General features: G+C 41.2%; 1 long non-coding RNA gene and 1 pseudogene across 2 annotated transcripts; one reads left to right on the top strand and one right to left on the bottom strand.

The window, feature by feature from the left end:
* Positions 1-1,257: 1,257 nt before the first annotated feature.
* LOC121138931 lies at positions 1,258-15,879 on the top strand. 2 transcript variants are annotated; one of them, XR_005875790.1, is made up of 4 exons: positions 1,258-1,619; positions 2,722-2,812; positions 9,387-9,513; positions 15,695-15,879. It is a non-coding gene; the product is annotated as an uncharacterized LOC121138931 (long non-coding RNA). The 2 variants fall into 2 exon arrangements; XR_005875791.1 differs by lacking the exon at positions 15,695-15,879 and adding an exon at positions 13,626-13,711.
* On the bottom strand, positions 11,575-11,654 carry LOC121139090 (annotated as a pseudogene).
* Positions 15,880-25,820: the final 9,941 nt, after the last annotated feature.

Here is a 25,820-nt window from a genome sequence, read left to right on the forward strand (position 1 = left end):
AAAATATGACTATACAAAAATATTTTACCATAGCGTGTGGCTTTACATTTGTTTATGCATAGAACAAATTTTAAATTTACTTTTAAAATAACCTTCAAGAAATTATGGCAAGTCCACAATGAATGCTTATGTAGTAACTGACACTGTTAAGAAACTGCGTTTCTTGCCACTGACCTGTTCTTACAGTATATTGCTGAAGGGTTAAGGAGGTTGCAGGAATGTAGGTGTCCTATTCATTTTACACAAAAGTAACTTAAAGACATTAAAGTCAACATATTGTTAATTTAGGACTTACACAAATTATCTCCACTTACAATCTCCATTTCATATCTCTTTCACTCTATCTTGTAAACTGTTTGTGTTATTTATCCTTTTATAAGTAAATTCGACAGGCTACACTCAGTGATACACACCTGTATCCCTGGAACTTCAGAGGCAACAAGGGAATTACTTGAGTGCAAAGGTTCAAAATCAGCCTGGGAGACCTAGTCTGACAATATATAAAAGCAGTACTATTGCCGCTGCTAAAAGCCATCCCCTTAGAAAAGCAAAGCTGGTCAAGCACCAGGGAAGCTTGGTGAAGCCACAAGTGAGGGATGAGACGCATACAGCTCATGGCAGCACTGGAGCTGGACCCCACAACCGCCAGATGGAGGCTGGCAGCTCTACGGCACCCTGTACTAACCATCGTCTCCCCATCCCCCATCACCTCTTACCACTCAGCAGCCACCACTCGGAATCATGAGTTCATCATTCCTTACTTGTGGGATTGTCTTAGACTTGGGTGTGTACCTCACTGTCTTCCCCTGCTTTCCTTCTCCCTTTTCCAACATTAGGTTCTTATCTCTAAACACCAAATTGTATGTCACATTATTCAAAAGCATTATTTTCTATTTTTATTTCTTTTTTAAGATTTATTTATTCATCACATATACAGTATTCTGCCTACAGACCAGAAAAGGACACCAGATTGAATTGTAGATGGTTGTGAGCCACCATGTGGTTGCTGGGAATTGAACTCAGGACCACTGGACGAGCAATCAGTGCTCTTAACCTCTGAGTCATCTCTCCAGGCCACTATTTTTATTTCTATATTTTGTATTTTAGTCTTGTTATTTCTTTCAGACAAGAACAAAGAATTTTTGATCACCTCTATTTCACAAACTTTTACTTTTTAAGATTTTATTTTGTGTGTATGGGTGTCTTCTGGAAAGCAAACTTCCCCCTTCACAAGCTTCTTACAACACATCTTTTTTTTTTTTGTTCCTTCCTTTCTTATTTAAGTAATTCTGCCAGTGTTCTGTTTTGCTCATGGAACAATTGGGGTCATTCTAGGATGAATTTTAGGCTTAGCAACGGGAAGGAAATGAGCTTCTGTGAACTGGCTGCCTGTTGCTTAGCAAAAAGTTCTTTGTTGTTACACACCTTACACCCTTAGCGAGCAACTTCTGCATATCAAAACGTCCTATCTGGAATTGTTGAAGGAACCATTTGCTGAGGCAATTCCCAGCCACGAGACCAATTGGTTTATCAGGTTCTCTCATAACTAAGTTTTGCAAAGGCTCCAAGTCCTTCAGGAAGAACTCAGATAAACAAGAACTAGACACTTCAAACAAAAGGTAATGACCACCAAAGGTAGTTCAAAGCCTATGTGCTAACACTCTGGAATTCAAGCCAGATGCAATGTCTCCTTGAGATCTCTTGCTACACAATTCTCCTTAAATCTGCCTTCACTGCAGGGTTTGGAGTAGGAAGTTTATAAAATCTTATGTACAGGCAGGCTGTGTTTTGCACAGTTTTGACACGCCAGTTTCAGTTACCACAGCTTTGTTAAATAAATAAGCACCTGACCCCAACGACTGTGGGTCAGCTTCAGTTACCCAATGTGGTGTCTGTGACTACACAAAATGCAAGCTTTGTGGCTCTTCCATAGTCCATGCAGATAACATAGTAATTGCCGTTAAAATTTCAACACAATTCTTTACAGACCTTAAAAAAGCAATATTCAACTTCATGTGGAAAACAAAAAACCCGTAAGAGTTAAAACAATCCTGAACAATAAAAGAATTGCTGGGGGTATCACCATCCTGATTTCAAGCTGAACTACAGAGTTGTAAATAATAAAAACTGCATGGTATTGGCATAAAAACCCAAGAAACTAGATATCAACAAACCATATAATCCAATCAAAATATAGGGTTCAGATCTAAACAGAGAGGTCTCAATACAGGAGTCTCAAATGACTGAGAGACACTTAAAGAAATATTCAACATCCTTAGTCCTCAGGAAAATGCAAATTAAAACTACTTTTAGATTCCAATTTACACCTGTCTAACATAAAAAACACAAGCGTCAGCTCTTGCTATTGAGGATGTAGAGCAAGGGGAGCACGCTTCCATTGCTGGTTGGAGTGCAAGCTTATACAGCTACTATGTGCTGCTGTACAGACCAGCTTCCAGCAGCTCGGTAAATGAAGGGAAGGGGTAGAGTCAGTGGACTAACCACTTAAGCTGATATTTTATCTGAGGGAGTAAAACTTAATTCTCTGAGCCTGGTGAAGAGGGAAACACACTCATAAACACGTATGCACACACCCCTTCAACATGTCCAGGTCTCTCTGTCTTCTTTATTTCTTCCCTTAGCTCTTTCCTGATGTATCCCTTTTGTCTCTTTCTCTCTCAATGTCTTCCTTCTAACCTCTTTTATTTTTTTCCTTTACAGATTATATATCCCACCAAAATCTTTCAAGAAATATAAAAATTACAACATGGTTACATTCTATTTTTTAAGTGGATGTTTATAATGAATACAGGTAAAAACCAGCATGTTTCTGATTTCCCTTACATGATTAAACATTTGAGGTATTACAGGTGAAGAAGAATTTATTCCTGAGGACCCACATTTCCTTTATGCGATTAAACATTTTACGTATTATGGGTGAAAAACAAATTATCTCCAACGACCCTCACACACATTCATGTCTAAGTAACATGTTACAGATTAACAAAGTGTAAGCAAGCAAGATCTTTCTCTCCGCCAGTTCTTTTGCTTGCAGGTGGCATTTTGTGGTCACAAACAAAGGATTAATTATTTTATTATTTTTTTTCAAAAGTAATATTATAAAAAAATTTAGAAGACTCACAAATCTAAACTTTTATATATGAAAAGCAATCAGTCTTTTCCACTTTAAATTCTCAGGGTGCATACACACTCATCCACAGTTTTTTGATAAGTCATATCAGGAAGCTGAGGGCAAAAAAAGGATACAAGGAATTACTCACTGCCTTTGATCACAAACCTATCCCAGCAAGAAAGGCATGCCAGCCAGAATAACCAGGCTTCCATTGTACTTGTTTCCTGACCTCAACAAGTCTCTCCCTCAACTATCAAAAGTGTGCCTTTATATACTTTAATTTTCCCCCCAAGATTTTCTACCTCAAATCCATTAATAAAAACATTTAACCTATCTTCCTAACAATCTTTATATCTGAATCCTTTCTAAGGGTGGTGGTTGAGTCACTAATCTGCTCCAGCAACCATGCTTGGGAAAAATCAATCCCTATTATTGTAAGTACCAGAGACACTGCCCAGTGAGAGGCTAGAAACCCCCTTAGAGTTTTCATACAACTCATAGATTATGAGGTGATGTGGTAACCATGAGGGCAATAAATAGAACGATTCTCCATAACAAACATCGTGAGGTCCTAAAGGCATGTAGTCCTTGAGGCTCTGATAAAATGTCAGCTTAAGTGGTTGCTACTCACCAAGTCGTATTCCATGAGTTCTGTTGCTGCTTGCTGTTCCTCTCTCATGTCCCCTGCAACTGTGGATGTCAATATAGTGGTTCCTCAGAAACTGGAAAACGATCTATGTCAAGGCTCAGCTGTAACACTCTTTGGCATATACTCAAAGGACACTCATATACCACAAAGACAAGATAATTGCTCAACTATGTTCTTAGTGGCTTTATTTATAATATCCCCAAACTGGAAACAACCTAGGTGTCCCTCAACTGAAGCACGGATGAAGAAAATGTGGTACATTTACACAATAGAATATTACTCAGCTGTGAAAAAACTGACATCATGAAATTTGCAGGCAAATAGATAGGACTAAAACAAAACAAAACAAGAATCATCCTGAGTGAGGTAACTTAGATCCAGAAGGGCAAACATGTTATTTACTCACTTATAAGTATATATTAGCTTTTAAATAAATGATAATCATGCTACAATCCACAGACAGACCTATAAAGGCTAAGTAACAAGGAATGCTCAAATGAGAACACGTGGATTTCTCTGGGAAGGGGAAATATAATAGATTTTTTTTTAAGTAGACTGGTGATGGGTGGGAATGGGAACAGGAGGGATCAGGTGGATGGGGGAGGAAGGAAAGAGTATTGGGAGAGATGACTGGAATTTGAAGGCATTTGGAGGATGATGTGGAAACCTAGTGCAGTAGCAACTCCCAGGATTCTATGAGTGTGACCCTAGCAAGGACTCCCAGTAATGGAAGAGAAGGAGCCTGAACTGGCTGTCTTCTCTATCCAGTGATGGGGCTGAGATACAACCAGCCATGAAACATATGACCTACCAGCCTACCCTGCTTGTGAGGTGTGCCGGGACAATGGGGGCACAGAACGTGTAGGAGCGGCCTACCAATGGCTGCTCTAAATTGAGGCTCATGCCACAAGAGGGAGTGTTATGGGATCATCTTTTTGTACACTGCGAAGATGTGTTTTCACCAAGGTGCCTTCTGATTGGTTTAATAAAGAGCTGAATGGCCAATGACTAGGCAGAAGATGATAGGTGGGACTTCCAGGCAAAGAGAGGAACTCAGGATGAATCTAGGCACAGGAGAGGTACCATCAAGGTACAGACCAAGACAGACATACAGAATTGTGGAGAGATAAAAAAAAACCACACGGCAGAACATAGATTAATAAAAGCCGGTTAATTTAAGTTATAAGAGTTAGCTGGGGACAAGCCTAAGCTAAAGGTCACGCTTTCATAATTAATAATAAGTCCTGTGTCATTATTTGTGGGCTGGTGGTCCCGATGAGAAAGTACTACTACAAGAGAGTCCATGCCGGACACTGCCTGGATGACCAGGAAACAGGGGTGTGGCAAGCCAGAGACCTAGGATTTAAAAAAAAATCAATAGAATTATTCCTAATGATATTCTGCTATATTCATTGATTGGTGTCTAGTTCAATGACCATTAGAAAGGCTTTCTGTGGCAGCAGATGGGAACAGATTGCAGATACCAAACACTAGGTAGAGAGAGAGCCCAAATGGGAGAGCTCCATTGAATCCCTTTTTTGGAGCTTGTAGAATCCAACAGAAAAGAGATAGGAGAGATTGTAGTACACCAGAAGAACATGGCCTGCAGAATCAACTAAGCATGGCTCATAGGGGCTCACAGAGACTGAAGCAGCAGTCATAGAGCCTGTATTTGTCTGCTCTAGGTCCTCTGCATATATGTTATGGTTGTTAGTTTGGTGTTTTTGTGGGATGCTGAACAGTGGAAGTGGGAGTAAAAATGTCTGACTCTTTTGCCTGCTCTTGGGACCCTTTTCCTCCTACTGAGTTGCCTTGTCCAGTCCTGAGAGGAGGATTTGTGCCAAGTCTTTTTGCACTACTACTACTACTACTACTACTATTACTACTACTACCAATAATAATACTTTAATTCTCAACATTTCTAAGATTTAAATGATAATGGTCTAGGTCTATGGACTCATGTTTTTAAATGCTTAGCCCATAGGGAGCAGCACTATTAAGAGGTATGGTTTTGTTGGAGAAAGCCAGTTACTATGGGGTCAGGCTTTGAGGTCTTTTGTAGACGGAAATTTCTGTCCCACATGGTCCTGTAGCAGTTTAGTCCCAAATAAGCACACAGAAGCTAATATTAATTATAAACTGTTTGGCTGATGGCTCAGGCTTCTTATTGGCTAGCCCTCTCTTAATTATTAATCCATATTTATTAACCTGTGTATTGCCACAAGGCCTTGGCTTACCAGTCATGCCCGGGTCTGTTGCTTCCTCAGCAGCTACAGGGCATCTTCCAGGCAAATCACTCTCTCCTTTCTCTTCCCAGCATTCTCCTAGTCTGGAAGCCCTGCCTATACTTTCTGCCTGGCTACATTCTGATTGGCCATTGACTGAAACAGCCAATAAGAGAAACATACATTCACAGCACACAGAAGGACATCCACCACCAGTCTTATATGCTCAAGGTACACCCAGTGTGACTCACAGTCCCCTCTGCTGCCTGTGGATCACGATGTAGAACTCTCAGCTCCTTCTCCAGCACCATGTCTGCCTGCACGCTGCCATGCTTCCTGTCATGATGACAATGGACTAAACCTTTGAACTATAAGCCAGCCCCAATTAGATGTTTTCCTTTATATGAGTTGCTGTGGTCATGATGTCTTTTCATAGCAATAAAAACCCTAAATAAGACAGAAGGGGGTAACAGGAATGGGGTATTTCTGTGACAGGCCTGAACATGCTTTATTTTGAGGAATGTAAATTTTGGTACTTCGGTTTAGGAAAACAGTGGAATACTTCAAGCCAGGTTTAATGGGCCATAATCTTAGGGACATGGAAGACAGTGCTGTTAAGGGTGATTTGAACTGTGTATGCCTGGATCAAGAGATTTCAGAGGAGAAGAATGTCATTATGTGACCTAGAGACTGTTCTTGTGATATGTGCAATGAAAAAAATACAATACATATACACATAGTCACCCTGCTGTGCAATAGATCTCAAGGTTTATTCGTATCTAACTAAAAGCTAGCACCATTTTATGGACAAGTAGCCAGTTTATTCACCCCACTTCTAGCCTCTGGTAACCATTCTTGCTACTTTTTCACTACTACTACTACTACCACCACTACTACTACTACTAATACTAATACTACTACTACTAATAATAATAATATTAATAATTTGGCTAAGAATGTGACTGCTTTTTGCCCTTGTATGAAAAGTCTGCCTGAGGCTAAACTGAAGAGTTTTGGATTAATTGCACTGGTAAAGGAAATCACAAAACAGCCTGGTGTAGGCTCTGTGGTGTGGTACTGATGCTCACTCTTATGAAGGTTTATAAGGAAAAGAAGCAAATTTGTAAAATTACAAAATGTACAGATTAAGGTGAAATGTGTACCAGGAAGTGAAATGGAGCTAGGCCCTATATTCAATGAGATAAAGAGATAAAAGAAGAGCTGGATATTAAATGGGCTAAAAGGGGGTGGTGAACGCAGGGCAAGACCCCACCCAGCTAAGCTTCCAACTTGTGAAAAGGAATTGGAGAAAAACGTACAGCCAAGTGTGGTGTTGCACACCTTTAATCCCAGCACTCAGAAGGAAGAGGCCGGTGGATCTCTAAGTTCAGGGTCAGACTGGTCTACGGAGCAAGTTCCAGGACAGCCAGGTTTAGGTGGTGAAGGGAACCACGGGAAGCAGAGAGCTGATGAAGATGTAACTGAAAGAGGGGACCGTGTTCCAGTCTCAGGAAGCAGCAGAACTTGGCAGCTTCAGTCACGTAGCTTTATAGTCAAGGACAGAAGAAAGGGACTCTGAAATCTCCCTCTGCAACTAAGGAAAGCTGCTAAGGCCAAGCATGTCATGGATGTCCCCGTATGGAGGCTTAGAGACGCTATTGTGGGAAACTGTGAAGGTGAAGCCTTGATGGCCTTGGAGACCCCAAGATGTTGGAGATGCCAGAGTTGTGGAACACCTGCTGAGGAGAGCTGCTAACAGGGAGTGAAACCAGGCCAAGAGAAAGCAGTGGGTTGTAGTCAACAGAGCTGAAAGAAGTCGGAGATCTGAAGAGTGTTGTGACATTAGACATGGAGATGCAGAGTTTGGAGTTTGCCCGGCTGGTTTTTGGTCTTGCTCCAGTATTTCCTCACTGTCCTCCCTTTCTTCCTTTTGGAATATTATTGTATATCCTGTGCCACTGTGTTGGAAGTGTGTGATCTGTTTTCAGATTTTTGATTTATTTAAGTTAGAAACAAGCTTGTTTCACATGTCAATCCCAGCTCCCTCCCTCTCCCTCCCCTCCCCACCACCAGCTCCCCCCCCCCAGTCCCTTACTCAATCTCTACTCCAATCCCCAGGCAGGGTGAGGCTCTCCATGGTGGATCTCCAGTGACTGTCATTTCATCCAGGGCAAGGCCTAGGCCCTCCCACAAGAGTCCAGGCTGAGAGAGCATCCCTCACTGTGGGATGGGCACTCAAAGTCTATTTGTACGCCAGGGATAAATACTACCCAAGGCCCCATAGATTACGTAGGCCTCCTCACTGACACCCACATTCAGGGGATTTGGGTCAGTCCAATGCTTTCCACACAGCCATCAGTCTGGGGTCCAAGAGCTCCCCCTTGTTCAGGTCAGCTGTTTCTGTGGGTTAAACCAGCCCAGTCTTAACTCCTTTGCTCATAATTTCTCCCTTTCTGTCACTGGATTCCAGGATATAATCCCACTGCCAGTGAATCTGGGAAACAGAACCTTCATCCAGAGACTGACGAAAGCAAGAGGCAGACACCCACAGCCAAACACTGAACTGAATTCCTGGAATCCAGATTTTTGATTTTATAGGGGATTACAGTTAAGAGATTATACGAGCCTCAGAAGAGACTTTGAACTTTGGACTTTTAAACATTGTTAAGACTGTGATAGACTATAGGGATTTTTGAAATTGAACTAAATGCATTTTGTATTATTTATGGCTACAAGCCTATGGGGGACAGGTGGTTTGAATAGGTATAGCTTCCATATTCTCATGTGTTTGAACACTTGACCCACAGGGAGTGGCATTATTAGGAGGTGTGGCCATGTTGGAGGAACTATGTCACTCTAGGGGCAGACTTTGAAGTCTCTTATGCTCTAGCTACGCCCAGTGTGGCTCACAGTTTCCTCTGTAGCCTGTGGATCAAGATGTAGAACTCTTAACTCCTTCTCCAGCACCATGTCTGCCTGCATGCCATCCACCCATGAGGATAACGGACTAAACCTCTGAACTGTAAGCCAGCCCCAGCTAAATGTTTTCCTTTACAAGAGTTGTTGTGTTCATGGTATCTCTTCACAGCAATAAGACCCTAACTAAGAAAATAAACATTAATTTTATGATTGTTTTCAATTTCCCCACATAATAGTTACAAAGGGAAAAAAGGTTTTCGTGTCAACACAAAAACAGAAAGCTTACCTAAAGAGAAGAGAAAGTTGGTCACAGAGATAAACCGCGATCTGGCCTAGGAACTTAGGCTCAAATTGCCCCAAATACTGTATTTAAATATAGTAATGGTTTCATAGAACATAGTTACAGTATATAAGAAAGTTATACATTGTCTTATTTACTTTTCCTGTTGTGATGGTGGAGTACCCCCAACAGAAACCAAACTAAAGAAGAAACAGCTTGTTTTGGCTCACAGATCAAGGACTATGGTGGGGAAGTTCGGGAGCAGAAAACTGAGGCAGCCTACCATCGGCAGTCAAGGAACAGACTGGTGAGCGCTGTGCCCAGCTTGCTTTTCCTATTTATATTTTCCAGTATCCCTGTACATGGTGGGCAAAGCTTTCTTCCTCTGTTAGCCCAATTAAGAGGGCCCAGAGTCCAGAATCTCTAGAGTCTGTGAAGCTGACAAAACCAACCAGCACATAAATCCAGGCACTTTTCAAATACATTTGTGGAAACACTGGGTAAGAAGATTACAAAAGAAGGAAGTGGTTCTCTGCTATGTAAGCATCAAAAGACATTATCAGCTTTAGACCAGTGGAAGCTAGAGGTCTGCTAATGTATCTCAAAGGAGGTGTGTGACAGTCACCATTAGGGCGATGACTGGCTGTTGAAATAACTAAAGCTAGTCCAGAATAATTTTGCTCTCCATATCCAACACTTCAATTTTCCACAAAAATTCAGATTAGTCAATTGACCTCATACAATCATTAACATAGGTGTGACTTTCTCCCTAAGAACTTCAGTACACATTAATTTTGAAAAAAATTCTAGAAGACGTAGAACGATGGTATTCTGATCAACTACTAGAGGTGGCTTTGCCTGATTTAAACAAAGCCTTTCAGAAGCCCATGTTATCATAGAAAGCAATAAATGCTATATTTAAGAAAAATTCCCAAACATGAGTAAGAATTTCATGGATTATTAAATACTGTATTCTAAATTTTCTTCCTTTAACTACTTGGAAACCTTCCCCTATTTTCCTATTGAACCCATTTGCTGTTGAAAATTCTGATGACCATCTGATACCTGTTTCCTGGTATTTAATCTGTTGGTTTTTCAAAACTATCGTTCTGTGTTCTTAAATTTCACTAAAACTTGGGGTGGTTCATTTCTGGAATCACCTAGGAAAGATGTCTTAAAGAAGGGTTGTGTAAACTAGGTTGTCCTGTGGGCATGCCTACAACAGGCTTTCTTAATTGGGTAATGAAGGTGGAAAGATCCACCCTGAGTGTGAGTGGCACTATTTCCTGGGCTGGGCCCTGAACTGTATGTAAAAGAGAGCAGAGCAAACATTCTGCATTGTATCCTGAGAGTGCATGAGTCAGAGCAGCAAGTCCCTCCAGCATGGCCACACACCTGGTTTGTTCCAAAGCCGTGCAGACAGCCAAGGGTTCTCCCAGTTCTTTTTGTGCTTTGTCTCCCCACAGTGACTCCTGGTTACTCTTCACCCCGAGTGAATGGCTTTATCCCGTGTGCATATGCCAATAAAAACAGCCTAGGTCACCACTCAACTGGGGCTCCTCTGTTTCTTGTTTCTCCCATGACTGCTCTCCCTCTGTGAAAGAAACACCCATTGCTACTTTACCATCGTGGCCAAAGACTGAGCAGAAATCGCAGCCCACCCGTCTCCACACTGCCCTTTCTCAGTTGCTTTCCAGCCTCCAAAACTCTGCTGCTCTTACATCTGCATTGGCTACTTGTCACTTTATTGATGCTGCTCCATTCACTTTTCAATCCCTCCAGTCATCATCCAACACCCCCTGAGAAATAACTGTAGTGCATCACAACAAACTTCACATTTGCAGGTGGCACAAATAATCCAGAAACGGGAGATTATTCTGGGTAACCCTGGTAGACCCTAATGTAATCATAAGAGTATTTGTAGAGAAAAACAAAAAGATCTAAGGAATGAGAAGGCCAAATAAGGATACAAGAAGGGAAGGAAAAGATAATGAATGTAGAACTCTGGCCAATGAATACGGGCAACCTATAGAACCTGGGAATGCAAGGAAACAGGCTCTGCCCACACCTTGATTTTAGTCTGTCAAGCTCATTTTGGAATTTTGAGGCCAATAACTATGAGGGGAGAAAAAATCGTGTGTTATTTTTAATTTGGCTAATTTTTAAAATCTTATGAGGAGACTAATATAATGCTCAACAAAGATTGGAAAATGAATATACACGAAAGAGCTTATTTGCAAATCTCTTTGGCTTTGATGGGGTTGTGTTCCAATATATCCATCACAGAGTGACTCTAAAGGAAGTTGAAATATATTAACTACTTCAGCAGACTTAACAATGTAACTAACTTGGTCTAGCTTACTTTGCATGTGCTCATAACACATTATTTTATGAGTAGAAAAGTCACCTAACACGAACTATAGAAATGATCCCTGAAAGTATAGTCTTAAAAGTCACCTAACACAAAGCATCTTTTGTAAGTAGTCTGTGTCTTCTGTTCACATACAGATGGGGATTTTGTAATGAGATGCAAAAATACAGAACAGTATCCAAACAATGCTGGCATTAGCACTTTAGTGTATTGTTAGTTGTTTTCCTTGTTATTGTTGGGCTGACCTGGGGCTGCAGCTCACATCATGCTGAATCTCTAGAGTCTTACCTCAGATCACTAGCCAGGGAAAATGTCAAATAAAATATGTAGCATATCTGTTTGACATTGTCACACCATCATAAGGTAGACAAATCTTAAGTTAAACCATGACAAGTGAGGGAGTTCTGAGTGTGTCTGTACAAATAGGAGACCTCGGAGAGCCACCCCTGCCCCTTGCAGAAACTTAATCCTGAGAGAAGTGGCCCATAGTTCTTTGGAGGAAATCCCAGAAGACATTATATTGATAATGAAGGATGTATCATGAATAATAAAAACCCAGAGACATATATTGGGGTTCAAGCTGAAGATCAGGGAAGCAAAGCGGCCAGCCACTAGAGAGTTCTCACCTCTACCAATGCTCAGGCCCATCCTCACCTGCTCCCGAATGCATTGCTCCTCAGACTGCACTACTCTCCACAAACCTCAGACTGCACTACTCTCCACAAACCTCAGATGCATTAAAACCCCACCAAACCTCAGACTGCACTACTCTCCACCCAACCTCAGATGCATTGAGTTCTGTCTCTTTCCTACTTAGATTCCTTTCTAGTGCTGGGACTAAAGGCATGGGATTCCAAGTGTAGGATCACTTTTTCATGAGCTATGTTTCTTTTTTAGTCAGGATTAATTTTGTGTAGCTCAGGGTGGCCTTGAATTAACAGAGCCTTGTGTGCCTCTGTCTCACAAGTGCTGGGATTAAAAGTATATACCACCATTACCTGTCCTCTGTGGCTAACTAGTGTGGCTAGCTTTGCACTCTGATCTTCAGGCAAGCTTTATTAGATCATGAACATATCACCACAGAAGGACATAACAGAGATCATGCGTTAGTTAGGGTTGTCTCATTGTTTCCAAATTCTGTCAGGCTGACAAGATAAACCAACACATCTCCAACCAGCACTTTAAACCCAGCCTCAGATGATTTGATAAGACAGGTTTTGTTTCCTTTCATTTCCTTCCGTTTTTTTTCTCTGTGCCTTCATCCCAAACTCATCTGCATTATATCTGTATTAGTTACTTTTCTTTGCATTATAACAAAATCTTGATAAGGGAAATAAGAGCTAGACATAGTGGGGCACTCCTGTAATCCCAGTAGTTGGGAAGCAGAGGTAGGAGACCCAGGAGTTCAAGTTCAAAGCCAGCCTTAGTCAACTGAGACCTCATCCCATATGGATGGAAGGTGCTTCCTATGAAACCGATGGCCAGCAGCCTCCTCACAGAAAGCATATTTATACTATTTTGTGGGTTTTGTTTGTTTGTTTTATTTTTCCTTCCAGGACCTAAGCTCATAGACTAGTGCCACCTGCTTTTAGGGGTGGGAAGCCACGCCTCAGTTAAACCTCTTTGGAAATACTCTTATAGACAGCCCAGACCTTTGTCTCCTGTTGTTTCCAAATTCTGTCCAGTTGACTAGATAGACCAACACACTTTTGATCCGCACTTTAAACCCAACTTCAGATAATAGCATGAGACATTCTATTTCCTTTAATTTCCTCCCCTGTCTTCACTCTGCCTTCCCCCCAAACTCCTCTGCTCTCCGCTAGTTACAAATATCTCAACACATAACAAAATAGAGAGGCAGCGGGACCTTGTTCACATAGGAATTGATTAGGTCATGAAACCCTAACTCTCCAGCAGGTATTAACATCTTTTAGCTTTGAGACCAGATGGGTTATTTTGGAAGCTAATTGGCCAATGGCTATAAATTCAGCCAACCTTCCTTCTTTCTCTCTTTCAACCATGTTCTTTTCACATTCTCTGTATTCTAGCATTTTCAGAGAATCATGAAGGCCATCAGAAGCTAAGCAACTTCTAACACCATATTCTTGGAACTTAATTATGAACTAAATAAACCTCTTTAAAAAAGCAATTACCCAGGCACGTGTACTTTCTTATTATACTACAAAATAGACACATTCACTGCTAATAATTATTAAATTAGGAAATTTGCATTTTGTTTTGGCTGACCATGTTTAGAATTTTTCAAAAATTGTAAATTATTTGCAAAATAAGTTAGTAGAAATTTAAAATACAATAGTTCCATCACTTATGACACATATGTAGAATTACTATAAAGTAGTTGCCAAGATCTGAACAAGTACATGAGTAGGTTCTAATTACTGCAGCAAAGAGCCTGGTCACAACCAGGGTAATGGGCACAAATGTATGAGTCCCGGGAAATCAAAGTGACAGTGAAAATAAATAGCACTGTGACTCTGACACCTTGTGAATTGTTCTAGTCCTTTTCCTAAATCCTCAGTTAATTAATATGTGAGCGTGCACTTGTGTGTGTGTGTGTGTGTGTGTGTGTGTGTGTGTATCTTTGTGTACAAGTGCAAGCACATGCCAAAATGTGGGTGTCAAGAGCAGAAGACAACTTTGGGAAGTGAGTTCCCTCCTGCCACCACGTCGCTTAGCAAGAAGTGCCCTAGCCAGTTGACGGCCTCTTTCTCTAAAACATGGACTTAGCTTCTTGGAAGGGGCAAAATAGATTCCTTTCATTGGGTGACTTTCCAGTCTTAGAGAGATAACTTTTAGGCATAAGGCAAAATTGATCAAAGTAAGCATGGAATAGTAACGCTTGCATTTAATTCATAAAAATCTCTCCGTCAAATGTCTTAGGAATTCTGGTGGTTAACCCTATGTAAGTTGGAGGACATGGGACGATGTGACAGCATGGAAACTTCACTGAGCACTTAGGAGACTCAGAGGCATTCTTTCGTTGACTTTGCAAAATAGGGTGTTAATTACTTGGGTCTTCTCTCTCTTTCTCCTCTCCCTCCTTTTCCCTCTCTCCCTTTTCTTTCTTTTTGAGATTTGTGACATGGAAGTATTTTTTATTAATTAGAATAGAAATACTTTTAATTAAGACAGATTTAGCTTTGCCATTGAAATCACAAAGGCACAAAGTGCCCATCGCAAATATATGAATTCACGAAGTGTGTGTGGATGGTGGAACCTTAGCCATTTATTCTGATGAATTTCATACAACTCTAACATTAAAAAGTTAAAATCTATCAAAAGCTGTCCGATAAACACCTACACGGTGCCATTTGCAGTAGCAAGAGTGACGAACAAAAGCAGACGTGCAGTATGAGACTGCAAAGTTATGTGTGGCAGACACCTCAGTAGTGTGACAGTGTCACAACCGTGAGCGGGTACTGCTGCAGGGCATCTAAAACTGTTCCTGGGTGTTTGCTGAGGCACATGGGCACCCCACCCTGAATTGTTCAAGAGTCATCTGTGTCCAGAAATACATTACATACCCCAGCATTGCTTAAATGCTTACTAAGGATTTGAGTATACTATCAGGTGTGGAAAAGAAGTAAGAAAATAAAACACATTTTAATATCTGAATGCAGTTTAAATTGATTTAAAAACTGAAACTGCATATATATATAATTGTTTGGTTTATAAATAGAAAAAAGATATAACAATCAAGTTTAAGAAAAGTTATATTTTAATCCCAACATTAATATACTAATTTTTTATACTGTAGTAGGCAACTTAATTAGGAACTGTGAAAGGAGACAGATTCTCAAGGAGGCAGCTTAGAAATTTCGTCTATTTTCCACTACATGATGGAAAATTCCCAATCTGTTTGTAACCTTTTACAAGTATTTCTATTTCTGTGAATGATCAAAAACCAGAAAGCCCAGGGCAGCTCATCGCTGCTCCAAAGCCACGTGGTAAACTGACAAGAGTAAATGCTATCAGATATTTTCTCCTATCTAAAACACACATTCAAGTTTCAGGCTGCACACCAGCTTTAAATGACCACAAGTTAAAACCAACAGTGCCATAATGTGACTAATTGTTTCTTCCTCCATTGATCAAGAATTCAATTGGGAGCTGTTTCACCCAGAGAGACTACAGTTTTCACCTGCTTCAATAAAGCTACAACCAGTTCTAAGTGCTGAGCCAACACTGAATTGCTCTTTTCTGGTTTGCTCGGGCCCTGCCCCTCCTCACAATGTCTAATGTTTTCCTCTGATTCTCGTTTCATTAAAAGGTGCTAATTAAGCTGTGTGTTGAGTGTGTGACCTGCATGTGGGGGTCAGAGGACAACTTCAGGAGTCAGTTCTGTCCTTCAATATGTGAAAAGTCATTAGTCATTGGAAGCAAGCACCCTTATCTGCTGACTCATCTCCTTAGAGGGGCTATTATATTTAAATAGGAAGTTTTTAAAACACACATCCTAATCAAATTTGATATATTTTCAGAGAATCGGACTAATTGTCACAAATTAACTTTGGGTATAAAATCAACTGGATCTGTGAGCAGAGGGACATCCACCACCATCCCAAGAAAGCAGGATGCAGGCTCTGTCTCCTGTTTAGTACCCTGCACCCCCAAATGAAGTCTTTTTTTTTCTTTTTTCAAAGATTTTTACTTTTCTAATACAACCCTTTAAAGTTATTTTCCACAAAACAACCTAAGGAATGTGCATCACTGAAAGTTTGCCAGAAAACACCTTTACTTCATTTGGATGCCAGATCCCTACCCAGGGATGATCCAAAGTCTCAGCATAATGTAGAGAGAGAACATGAAGGAGCATGTTCCCCGGCAGAATCATCCCCACCCAGCCCTGTGTGTTCCCTTCCTCGGTATGCATTCCCTGCCCAGATAAACTACTGCCTGCTCTAGCACTGGAAGTGATTCTCAAAAGTCTCCTTATGTGTAGGAGATAAACTTCACTCTTATAAGACAACTATTGTCATTCTGGAGTCCCGTCTAGAGACAACCCCACTGGATTCAATGGCAGATCTACAGTAATATCATGCTGTAAGTAAGCATGACTTGAAGTCAGACCTACGGCAAAAATACCAGCACATATTTCAAAAATTGAGCTATAAAAGGGGACTTTGGGTTCCCCCAAAACTGTTGAAGGTAATTTTCAAGACACAAGTATAGAAGTATTTGTTTCTATGTATATTATACATAGTTTGGTATGTACACACAATTAATGGCTGGTTTGTTCTTAGTAAGTCCCACCCAGGTGGCACCTAGAGGAACATAGAACTGATGTTGGCAGAGAGCAATCAAACTTGGTGTGAATTATCAGCTTGACAGATGTAAAACTGACTGGAATATGGGCCTTTGGGGATGTCTGAGAAGGATTGTCTTGATTACACACACACACACACACACACACACACAAAGACTAGCACAGTGGGGAGTTGTTCGTTTTTTAAATCATGCTGCCTTGGGGTAATTAGGCCCTTTATAATTTAGGAAAAATTGGTTGCTTTGGGGTACTTTTTTGTCTTACTAAAGTTTAAGGATATTCTTGTTATTTTGGGCTTTTTTGTTTGTTTGTTTTAGTTTTAGACAGGATCTTAATGGGTAGCCAAAGCTAGACCCAAACTCACAGTCTTCCTGCCTTGGTCTCCATATGCAATGAATGCAGTGTATATCATTCCTGTCCAAAGTTCCATTTTGATTTCATGGCACTTGCCACGAGTGACCCCATTTTGATTTAGTGTATTGGAAGCTGGTGCAGAATTTCAGTCCAAAGCTATGATATAAATTTTTATAACATTTTCACCAAAGTCTGTTTTAAAACACCTTTCAGTTGTAAGCAGAACCCAAGGGGATGCTCTGGAGAAGGGAAGTCACTAGGATAGAATACAAAGGGGGTTAACCTGGTACGAATCAGAGCCCTATATAGCTGTCTTCTAAGGAACTCTCCAGGCTTCCTGAATTACAACCCCTCTTAGCTTCCAAGGGAGTTTCTCGCTTCATTTTGCTTTATAAAAGAACTTGGTGGCTTATGTAAATCCAGGTTTTCATCTTAAAATTCCAGGTCTCTGTCACTCCTGTGGTAGAGGATGAGACTAATATTGTCTCCACATAACTGCAATAAGAAAAAATAATAATAGCAAACACTCTTCAAGCTAACACCCAACATAGAAACTAAAACCTTATCATATGATTTTTTTTTTCGAGACAGGGTTTCTCTATACTGTTTTGGAGGCTGTCCTGGAACTTGCTCTGTAGACCAGGCTGGCCTCAAACTCACAGAGATCCTCTTGCCTCTGCCTCCCGAGTGCTGGGATTAAAGGTGTGTGACACATCACCCAGCTTATCATATGATTTTAAACAAAGTAATTGTGAACAACTTCAAATAGTCATGTGTTCCTCTTGTAACACATATTGGATAAAAATTTAATAGCAAATACCTGAAAATAACAACAAAAAAATTGTCTCACGTCAAAGAAGGTGTGAGAATTGGTAAGTCGGCTCTATATCAGTGAGATCAGAGATACTTGACAGCTTCTTTGTCATGGACCTTTTACTAAAGGCAGGGTTCCCTTCTGGTCCAACATGGCTGCAGGAGTCCCAGTCGTAACTTCTGTATTCAGGAAGCAGGACTATGTCTTTCCCCAACAAAAGACATCCATTTCCTTCGGCTTATATCCCATTCACCACCCCTGGAAAGCAGCTGGGAATTGCAGTTTTTCAGCAGGAGCATTTCTCAGAAATCAATCATCAAGAGGAAGAGGAGTGTTTATTATTGAGTTAGAACCTAGCAGTCCCATGCCACGTTGTTTCGGGTACTTTTCTACTGCTGTGATACATACCATGAACAAGGCAACTTATAAAAGGAAGATGTTTTCTTCAGCTCATGGCTCCAGAAGGTTCAAGTCCATGATGCTGTGCAGAGGCAGCTGGAGCAGTAGTTGAGAGCTTGCCTCTCAAACCACAGTCAAGAAACAGAGGGAATAAACTGGAGATGGCCTACAGTATTTAAAACCCCAAGTCTGGCCACCACTGACATACCTCCTCCAGCAAGGAAGCACCTCCTAAGGCTTCCCCAATAGTCACCAAACATCCAAACAGTCATCAAACATCCAAACACATTGGAGCGTATCTCGTCCAAACCACCACACATACACTTTTTCTTTTTAAAAAACTGAAGGAGGGGACCTGAAAAGTAGTCTCAGTGGGTAAAGTGCTTGCTTCCCAACACAACACCCACATAAAACGCCATGTGTGGCCACATGTTTCTGTAACCTTGGTGCAGGAGGGGCCTGAGAATGGAAACGAGTCACGCCAAGGATGCCGGGAAAAGGTAGTTGGATATTTATTCAGATAGAGAGAAGTAACTTACATGAGAAGCTGAGAACCTGGGTCAGGGCTCTACGGTCTCTGAACCACGACCAGAATCCAAGAGAGCTAAAGGTCCTCTCCTGTACCCTCTTTTATCCCCGATTTCTCCCACGTACCTGTAACCACGCCCAATGGTCGCGGTCAGTGCTGTAGGTACACGAGCTCTCTTTACAGTTCCCCTTTTAGTCTAAAGAAAAGATTTAGACTTGATACAAAACTCAAAGAGCCAAGACGGGAGGATCCTGAAGCTCACCGGCCTGATAGTCACTCTGACTGATGAACTGCAGTATAGAGACTCTATCTGAGGAAACACAGTGGGGAGGGTCTAGAGAAGGCACCCCATGATGACCTCTGGAACTGCAGTATAGAGACTCTATCTGAGGAAACACAGTGGGGAGGGTCTAGAGAAGGCACCCCATGATGACCTCTGGTCACCACAGGTCCACATTCAAGTTTCCGTGCCGGCACACATACACATGAATTTACCTCTTACTCCTGAGTAAATAAATATTTTTACATTTTATTTTTATGTGTATGAATGTTTGCCTGCCTGCATGAATGTATGCACACCACTTGTGTGTCTGGTGTCTACAGAGATCAGAAGAGGGTGTCAGATACCGTAGAACTGGAGTTACAAATGGTTGCAAACCACCACGTGAGTGCTGGGAACCAAACACAGGTCCTCTGAAAGAGCAAGTTCTCTTTTTGTTGGTTTTAATAAATTTATTTATTTATTTGTTTTACAACCTGGCAGAAGTTTCCCCTTCCTCCTCTCCTCCAAGTCCCTCCCCCACTTCCTTTCTATTCCCACCCCCCAACCAACTCCTCCTCCATTTCTGTTTAGAAAAGGGCAGGTGTCCCATAAGTATGAACAAAACATGGCATATCAAGTTGCACTAAGACTAAGCACCTCCCCATGTATTAAGGCTAGGCAAGGCCAACCCAGTATGAGAAGTAGGGTACCAAAAGCCAGTAAAAGAGTTGGCGATAGCCTCTGTTCCCTCTGTTAGGAGTCCCACAAAAGGAAAACAGGCTACACAACTGTTATAGGGGTGCAATGTGTCTAGGTCTGTCCCATGTCGGTTCCCTGGTTGTGTGTACAGTCTCTATGAGCTCCTATGAGCCCAGGTTAGTTGATTCTATGAATTTTCTTGTGGTTCCCTTGATCACTTTGGCTCCTACAATTCTTTCTCCCCTCTTCTGTAGGATTCCCAAAACTTGGCCTAATGTTTGGCTGTGGGTCTCTACATCTGTTTCCATCAGTTGATGGATGAAGCCTCTCTGATGACAATTAGACTAGGCACCAATATGGTCACAGGAGATGGCCAGTTTAGGTTACATAGGTTACGTATCTACTGTTGCTAAGAGTCTTAGCTGAAGTCAACATTATGTATTCCTGGGAGAGATAGCCTTGTGCCAGGTTTTTACCTGACCTCAAATGCTCCCCCTTTCCAGTTGTCTCTTTCAGTACTCTCCCCTTTGTTCCCTCTGAACCCGATAGCTCATGTCCCCATCCCCACCCAACCCCAGTACACTCAAGAAATCTATTTCCTCTTCCCAGGGAGATCTGGGCATCCCCCCATGAACTCTCCTTATCACCTAATCTCTCTGTGTCTGTGGATTGTAGCACTGTCACCCTTTGTTTTATAGCTAATATCCAATTATGAGTGAGTAAATACCATGTTTGTCTTCCTGAGTCTTGGTTACCTTGCTCGGGATTTTTTTCTAGTTCCATCCATTTGTCTTCAAATTTCTTGCTGTACAATTTTTAACAGCCAAGAAATACTCCATTTTGTAAATATACCACATTTTCTTTATCCATTCTGCAGGTGAGTGGCACCTAGGTTGTTTCCAGGTTCTGGCTATTACAAATAAAGCTGCTATGAATATAGTTGAACAAATGTCCTTGTGTTATGAGTGTGTAGCCTTTGGGTATATAACCAAGAGTAGTATAGCTGGGTCTTGTGGTAGGTTGGTTCCCAGTTTTCTGAGGAACTGTGACATTGACTTCCAAAGTCACTATACAAGTTTGCACTCCCATCAGCAATGAAGAAGTGTTCCCCTTGCTCCACATCCTCTGCAGCATAAACTGTCTTTTGTGTTTTTGATCTTAGCCATTCTGACAAGTGTAAGAGGAATTTCAGAGTCCTTTTGATTTGCATTTCCCTGATGACTAAGGATGTTGAACATCTCCTTAAATGTTTCTTTACCATTTGAGATTCTTGTGTTAGGGGAAAGAGACACAATCTCTTGAGCAAATTGGGAGCATAGGAGGAAGGAGAGGATGGAGGAGAACTTGAGGGATCAGGAAGATCGAGGCAAGGGAAGAATAGAGAAAGACAGCAAGAAAAGAGATCTCTGAACAGAGGAAACTAGTATAGGCTTAAAGAGAAATCTGGCACCAGGGAAACGTCCAGGGATCAACAAGGATGACCCCAACTAAGAATCTAAGCAATAGTGGAGAGGCTACCTTAAAGAAATGTCCTTCCCCTACGATGATATTGATGACTACCTTAAATGCCATCCTAGAGCCTTCACCCAGCAGCTGATGGAAGTAGAAGCAGAGATCCAGAGTTAAACACTGAGTTGAACTCCTGGAATCCAGGTTTAGACAGGGAGGAGTGATGAGCAAAGGGATCAAGACCATGCTGGGGAAACCCACAGAAACCCCTGAACAAATGGTAGCTCACTGGCCCCAGTTTGACAGCTGGGGAACCAACACATAACCGAACCAGACCCCCTGGACGTAGATGTTAGTTGGGGCCTTGGGCAGTCTATGCAGACTCTGGAACCAGTATTTATCCCTAGTGCATGAATGGACTTTGGGAGCCCATTCCCTATGGACAGATACTATCTCAGCCTAGTGTAGAGAGAAGCCTTCCCGCCAGCCTGGTTCCAGAGCTGCATCAGTACCAAATGAACACACAGGAGACTACATTAATTATGAAGCTGTTGGCCATTTGCTTGATTTCTTACTGGCTATATCTGACTTAAGTATTTACTCCATAATTGTTAATTTAAGTATTTCTCTTACAGGAGAAAGGGTCCGGAGTTCTTACCCCTATGGCGGCTACATGGTAACTCCCTGTGTTTCTCCTTCCCAGAGTCCTATTCGACTCCAAGTCCCAACTATCTTGCTTCCCTATTGGCCAATAGTGCTTTATTCAACAACCAATAAGAGACAGATTTACAGAAAGGCATATCCCATCAGCCTAGATACATGGAGGAATGCCCAGGCCCTAACCCAAATGAAGTGATAGACCTTGATGATCCCCCATGGGAAGTCTCACCCTCCCTGGGGCGTGGATGGGGATGGGATGGAGGGTTGTTGGGGGTATGGGAGGACAGTAGGGAGAGGGAACTGGGATTGGCATGTAAAATAAGGTTGTTTTTAATTTAAATTAAAAAACAGAGAAAAAATAATTCTTTGTTTAGGTCTGTACTCCTGTTTTAATTGTATTATTTGGTTTGTTGATATCTAGTTTCTTGAGTTTGTTTTATATTTTGGAAATCATTTCTCTGTCACATGGGGGTTTGGTGAAGATCTTTTCCCATTCTGTAGGCTTTCATTTTGTCCTATTGATGGTGTCCTTTGCTTTACAGAAACTTTTCAGTTTCATGAGATTTCATTTATTAATTGTGGATCTTCATGCCTGCACTGTTGGTGTTACGTTCAGGAAGTTGTCTCCTGTGCCAGTGTGTTCATTATTATTTCCCACTTTCTCTTCTATCAGGTCCAGTGTGTCTGGATTTATTTTTGAAGTCTTTAATTCACTTGTACTTGAGTTTTGTGCAGGGTAATAGATATGACTTTATTTGCATTCTTCTACATGCCAACATCCAGTTAGACCAGCACTATTTGCAACAAGTTTTCTTAATCACTGAGTTATTCCTTTAGACCATAAATAAATATATTTAATTATATTTATTCTCTGGCATTTCATGCACATACAATGAAGTCTAATTACTCTCACTTCACATGCTTACTAACCTTCTGTTCTCCCTGTACCTCCCTTTCCCAAGCTCATGTCTTTATGGCGTGTTTTGTGACCACCAAGTTTAATGTGTGACTAAAGGTTTAAAACTGTATGTTGGAGCTTGATAGGCTTGATATACACAACTGAAGACAATGACTCCCTATCTCACAGAATTTTTCACTAGACAATAATTTAGCAGAGTGTGGTAGAACTGGTTAAGCGTCTCTCACATCCATGGTTGTTGATAGAGCCAGTCTTAGGCCAAGTACAGGTAAGTAGAGCTACCAGGAGTTCAAGTTTGAAATGGCTTGCCAGAATATAACATTTTGTAGTCCTTCTTCCCATATTGCTTTTAAAGGGAAGCTTTTTTCTTGAGAGAGAAACCTTCCTGCCAGCCTGGTTCTAGAGCCGCATCAGTCCCAAATAAACACACAGGAGGCTATATTAATTATGAAGCTGTTGGCCTTGCTTGTTTCTTACTGGCTAGCTCTGACTTAAGTAATTACCCCATAATTGTTAATCTAAGTATGTCTCTTACCGGAGAAGTTCCGGGCTTCCTACCCCATGGCGTTACATCTCGACTCTCTGTGTTCTCCTTCCCGGAGTCCTCCTGGACTCCTAGTCCCACCTATCTAGATTCCTATTGGCCAGCAGTAATTTATTGATATATACACAGGACTTCCCCAACAATTGCTCATACAGCTCTGTGCTTTCTTTTCCATATGATCCTTGAGCCTTAGAGGAAATATTCTAAATGTCTTGTTTAGGGCTGAACATTCAACCATTGTCTGTTCTTAGTAACTTGAACAGCATGAGTCTCTCTGTTCGTAACTATTCATTTCAAAGAGAGATTTCTCTTATTGAAGTTGAATTTGTCTGTGTTTAGCATTATGTAATTTTAACTAAGTAATAATTGTAAGCTCTTTATTAGGGGCTATGATTTCCCTAACCTTCTGCTGCTGGCCAGGTTTATGGTACCATGGATTTTTTCCTATGGAGCCGGTCTGAATCCCATCAGAGAGCAATTATCTTCATAAACACTCATGTCACTACTACACCCTTGGACATATCTTGCCTGGCAGGTTAGTACTGAAGTTTTTAAGGCTCCAAGTTGGTTAAGACTTGGTGCCTTGTCTCTCCCAGCAGCCTGTGTAACACCTTCTAGACCTACGAAATCCAACCAGAAAGAAATTTCCAGGTCAGCTCTAAATTATTTTCTCTATGTCTTACAACCAAAGTGTGTGGTATCTTCAACAATATGGTCATATCATCTAATTCTAAAGACAAGCAAGAGGAAAGATAAGAGCCTGAGTTTTATTTTTTTAATGAGCTTACTAGGTAATGGGCTTCATCGCGACATTTTACGCATGTGCACCATGACACTTCTCCATATCCGTGCCTTGTTCGCCTTTCACGTTGGTCTTCATCACCCCCACTGGTTTTCCTTCCCATGCATCCCCTTTGCCTTTTTATGTCTCATATGTAATTTTTAAAAATATAGGTTCTTTATATGAATGAAAACATGAAGACTTCTCTTTCTCCCATAACCCCATTCAAATAATCCCTTTTCTACTTTGATGTCATATATAAATAGATTCCACATGCAGGAGAAAGCACACAACATTTGTCTTTCTGACGCTAGCTCATTTTTCTTAATGTAAGGATTTCTACTTTCCTCAATTTAAAAATTATACAGTTTCAGTCTCTAACCACATATCTGATACATAAATGTCAATCAGTATTGGAAAAAATAAATATTTATCCACACCATCACTCTCCTTATGCCCACATTCTGTATGAAGAGAAGGGATTCTTATCTCAAAGCATAGAAAAGTTAGGACTTTGAGAAGTGACCAAAAAGACAAGAAAGACAATATTTGCCTTGTTGGACAATCTTACAGAACCAGGATTGATGGTTCTCCTCCAGTCCTCCAGTCTCTGACATATGAGATGCTGTTTGATACAGCCAGGACCCTGAGAGGAGGCAGAGCAATTAGAAAAAGTCAAATGAAAAGTCAAATCCGTCTTTACAACAAGAAATGTAAAGACATAACTTATTCTCAGCACTCATAATAGTTTCCTGATCCTTTCCCATAAAACTATATCTGTGTTTTATAGTGGAATTCACAGTGTGGAGTCTCATTCTGTAATTTGCAAGCCATTGGAAGCACTTTGTTGTGGGGTGAAAAGAAGAGTCCCCTCTCTGGAATCACAGGGGAATAGTTACTGCTTTAAGTGGCACCATTTCCTTTAGACATCAGTCATTTATGGTTGTCGTAATTTGGACCTTCTCTACACCAAACTAAAAAGAATCTTCCACTGACGACACTGGCATTTTCTTAACAAGAATTCCAGTACTGAAATGGAGATGAAATTTTAGGTTCTGCTCCACGGTTCTCTTGAGAAATCACAGATTAAGGTTAAATAACAAACTATTTAAGATTTAGCAAGGAGAATACCTCTAAGCCACTTACTAAAGTTTAAATGCATCCCCAAATTTTAGTTCTAGAAACTTAATCCCTAATGTAAGAGCATTAGGAGGCAGGACAGTTAAGACATGGGTAAAACCTGAGGGCTCTTTATGGAGAAAACCCACGATAGAATGGTGTTTTGGTGACTACTTCATCCTGACACAGCCATCTGTGAGGAGGAACCTGCAACCGGGAAAACCATTGCGTCAGAATGGGCTGTGGGCACATCTACATGGGCTTTCCTTTATTAATGATTGGTGTGGGAGGACTCAGTCTACTGTGGACAGTGCCACCCTTGGGCAGGTGGTCCTGGGTTATGACAGCAGACTCAGCCAGCCATGGAAAGAATCCAGAAAGCAGTGTCCCTTCACAGCCTCTGCTCCAGTTCCTGCCTCTGTGTTCC

The sequence above is a fragment of the Mesocricetus auratus genome, unplaced genomic scaffold (assembly GCF_017639785.1).
Source record: "Mesocricetus auratus isolate SY011 unplaced genomic scaffold, BCM_Maur_2.0 Super-Scaffold_6730, whole genome shotgun sequence".
Taxonomy (NCBI): domain Eukaryota; kingdom Metazoa; phylum Chordata; class Mammalia; order Rodentia; family Cricetidae; genus Mesocricetus; species Mesocricetus auratus.